The sequence below is a fragment of the Rhinolophus ferrumequinum genome, chromosome 6, assembly GCF_004115265.2.
Source record: "Rhinolophus ferrumequinum isolate MPI-CBG mRhiFer1 chromosome 6, mRhiFer1_v1.p, whole genome shotgun sequence".
NCBI lineage: Eukaryota > Metazoa > Chordata > Mammalia > Chiroptera > Rhinolophidae > Rhinolophus > Rhinolophus ferrumequinum.
Genome location: NC_046289.1, coordinates 59516996 through 59520916, shown reverse-complemented (window position 1 = coordinate 59520916; position 3921 = coordinate 59516996). Strand labels below are relative to the sequence as shown.

Sequence of the window (3921 nt, the reverse complement as noted above, 5' to 3'; positions counted from 1 at the left end):
AAAAACGTTTTTTGCGCATGTAATTAAATGAAGAATCTCAAGATGGGATCACCTAGGTTAACTTGTTGGGCCCTAAGTCCAATAACAAGTGTCCTTATAAGAAAAGGAAACCACAGGAGAGAAGACCATGTGAAAAATGAGGCAAAGATTGCAGTTGTTACTACCAAAAGCCAAGGAACACCTGGAGCCAACAAAAGCTGGAAGAGATGAAAAAGGATTCTCCCCTAGAGTCCTTGGAGGAAGCTCGGCCCTGCTGACACCTTGATTTCAGACTTCTGGTCTCCAGAAGTGAGAGAAAAAACTTCTGGTGTTTTAAGCCACCAACATGGTGGTACTTTGTTATGACAACCACACTAGGAAACTGATAGGCATTGTTTCCTTTTTCCTTTTTATTCATTCACTCATATATTCAACAAATGTCCATTAAAAATGTTCATTATATATCAAAACTGTTCAAAATCCTGAGGATTCAGAAATATCCCCAGGGTGCTCGCTTCGGCAGCACATACACTAAAATTGGAATGATACAGAGAAGATTAGCATGGTCCCTGTGCAAAGATGACATGCAGGGAAAAAAGAAAAAAAGCATCCTCAGGTACACACAGAAAAGTCCCTGCATTTGCAAGCTTATGTCCCTTCACAGCACATCACCTATCAATGTGGAACCCTGGGGAGCAGCAGCCTTTAATCCCTCTTTTCTTCACTCTTATCAATTGCCACAACCAGTTTGATTTTACTTGCAGTTCTTACCATGGGTTCTTGTCACTGGGCCTTGACATATGCTGATAAAAATTTTTTTCTTACAGTTGTTAAATAGTAGCTCAAATATTTCATCTGCTTTTATGAAGCTTCCTTAATTGTCCTCAGTAAGATTTTTCCTGCCTTTATTACAGTAGGTTTCACACTATTTTATAGTCTCTTACCTGTTGGTCTTTCTCACTAGACTTTGAGCTCCTTGAGAGAAAGGACTCATTCTGTTCTCATTTTCTATTCCCACGGCCTGGTATAATCCATTCACATAGTGAGTGCCCGATATTGATTTAATTTATAAAATGTATACATTAAAGAAATGATTGATAAATTTGACTTTATTAAATTAAAAACTAATATTCTCTAAGTCACTTTGAAAATTGAAAAGACAAACCACAAACTGGCGAAGTAATATTTGTAAGACATAGAGCTGACAAAAGATTGGCATTCAGAGTTTATTTTAAAAACTCTACCAAGAAAAATAAGGAAAACAGAAATCACACAATAAAAAAATGGTTTTTAAAAAACTCCATGCGCACTTTAGAGAAGAGTAAATACCTTTGGTCAATAGACATATTGAAGATGTGTTTGATCTAAATAGTAATTAGAAATGCAAATTTTCAAAACTGTTTTACACCCTTTCAACTGAAAAAAAAAAATTGAGAAATCTGACGAAGCCAAGTACTGGAGAAACTATGGTTCAGCAAGATCTCTTTAAAATTGCTAGTAGAAATGTAAACTCATGCAACCATTTCGGAAATAATTTGGTATCATCGCATAAAGTTGAACATTCACATACTCTATGACCTAGCAATTACACTACATCTGTCCATACATACGAGGAGAAACGCTTACACATATGCACCATCAAGAGGCATATACAATAATTTTTCAGTAGTAAAATAACAAAATGTCTTTAGTCCTCTCAGCACTTCCCGCTTCTCGGTAACCCTATCTCTAGGCACAACCACGATGTCTTTTGATGGGAGACGCTAACAGAGACTGTATAAATAACTTGTGATATATTCTCACAGTGGTACATTATATGGCAATGAGGATATAAAAATGAATTATAGACAACATAGATGACTCTTATAACATGATGTGGAATGGAAAAAGCAAGTACCAGAAAACTACATGGAATACAATATCCTTATCACAAAGTTCAAACACAGACAAAGCTAAGCAATACATTTATGCACAAATATATGTGATTTCAAAACTATATTCTTTAAAAAGTAAAGAAACTATAAGCATAAAATTTAAGATATTGTTTACTTCTTGGGGGAGGCAAAGAATGATGGGGTACTCATTAATAGATGTGAGTGAATGGTAATGTTTTTAGTTCTTGGTATGGTGGTGAGTGAATTACATTTTAAATTGGAACAAGATAAAAGAGGGTCATGTCTGACCAATAATGTAATACCTTATAAATGATGACTAGCATTGATCTAATTAAGTTGGTCTACTGGAGGCTTTATATATATACACATATGTATACATGCATTCATGTATATGTACTCACATACATACATAGATGTGCAATTCTGCTTTAAAATGAGTGTAGTTTCTAACTTCTGCCAAAGAAATCTCATTCTGTGTAATTCATTTTCTCCTTAGTCGGTGTTCTAATTGTTCCTCGTTTACATGGCAGTGGTGTGTGTCTCCCTGGAACAGAGAGCAGTTTAAAAAAGTAAAGCCAATGGTTGAATTAATTCATAAACTCATGAATTTGGGTTCCACTCCTTTCTATTATAGTTAGTTATTAGCTTTGGAAAATGGTGGGTCTTGATCACAAGTGCTGGGTATTAGGCTTCACCGAAGCATTTTAGATTCTGTCATGAAGTGCAAAATGTGGAAGTTTAAGAACACAATAACTTTCCAATTTGCATTTATGATTGCTGTTCAGGCAGATCATCTTAATGTAAGAAAATACATGAGTAACTTTGGCCACGGAAGCATAAGAGGATCCTAATTAGAAATGTCCAACTGAAATACTGTTACAAATTAGACTGAAAATCAGGTAAACCTTAATGTGACTGAAATTAAAATAGAGGAGAAAAAAAAGAGATGTTTTTCATAAAGTCCCACAGAATCACAGTATTGAAGCATAGAATTTTATAATTCCTGGACAAGGGAGCAAAAATAAAACTGCTAGTCATACTTTAAAAAGTTCTCTCCCACTTCCAGTCCACGAGGGACGGAAGTACGCATTACATTTCTGAGGCAAATCTAGAAAGTCTCATCCCAGTTCTCTGAACATTTGCTCTTCAGCCAAGACTTTAAATGTGTGTATTTATTACATTGCTTTGTCTGTATTTTTATACCTTTCCAAGCAATATATAAAGATGTTTTCAAAAACTACTTGAAAACCTGAATGTGGCTTTGTTTCTTTTAAGCATTGTTAAAACTCTGGAAATACTTTTAAGTGCATTTAAAAAATACACTCAGATAATGATATTTGGAATACCGTACTCTATATCCCCATATATTTTTGTAGGTAGCTTATGAAGTCTGGGGACTAGGGGTTTTATGGTGAAAACATTGACATAACTTTAACTGGTATCCCTTGCGTGAAGGAGCACAGTGTTACAGAGTTCACAATAAACATTTAAACAGAAAGAAGGAGTCAACGTTTTGCATATATTTTTGATGGTTGTCTTGTTCCCAACTTTGGTTTAGATATTTGCCAAGTAAGATTGTTTTGAAGAGTCCTTGAGGTATTAAATTCCTACATATCCACTAACCAAGGTCCTCTGAGCAGAGAGAACAAGAAAAGAAACTAAGAACCTACTCCTGCATCCAACTTTAAAAGCTGAGCTTGGAAGGAAACATATTTGGATTTCAAATCAAAAAGGATTGGCTGCAGAACAGGAATTGAGTTAGTGTAACAATCAACCACCACAATCAGACTCTCCGAACATCCACTGAAGCCCAATTTCCCGTAAGAGGTTTCCATCCCCCATGCTTGGCATTCTGGAACAGAGATGGTAGAAACGGCATCAGAAGGCGCAGGTGAACAATGGCCCATTCTTAGAGTTTGGTACTTGCACGGGGAAAACTATGCTTCCTGAAAACATACCTTTGCCAGAGAAACACACTGTGTAAGGTTTTGTTAGCAACTCTCACCTCTCGTATGTGGAGGTTTCTCTGTAGAGTTGAAAATTTATA

The 3921-nt window shown here is 35.8% G+C and overlaps 1 non-coding gene across 1 annotated transcript; it reads left to right on the top strand.

The window, feature by feature from the left end:
- The first annotated feature begins 486 nt into the window (after positions 1 to 486).
- Positions 487 to 593, top strand: LOC117024371 (U6 spliceosomal RNA). Its single transcript, XR_004423440.1, has one exon. It is a non-coding gene; the product is annotated as a U6 spliceosomal RNA (small nuclear RNA).
- The last annotated feature ends 3328 nt before the right edge of the window (positions 594 to 3921 follow it).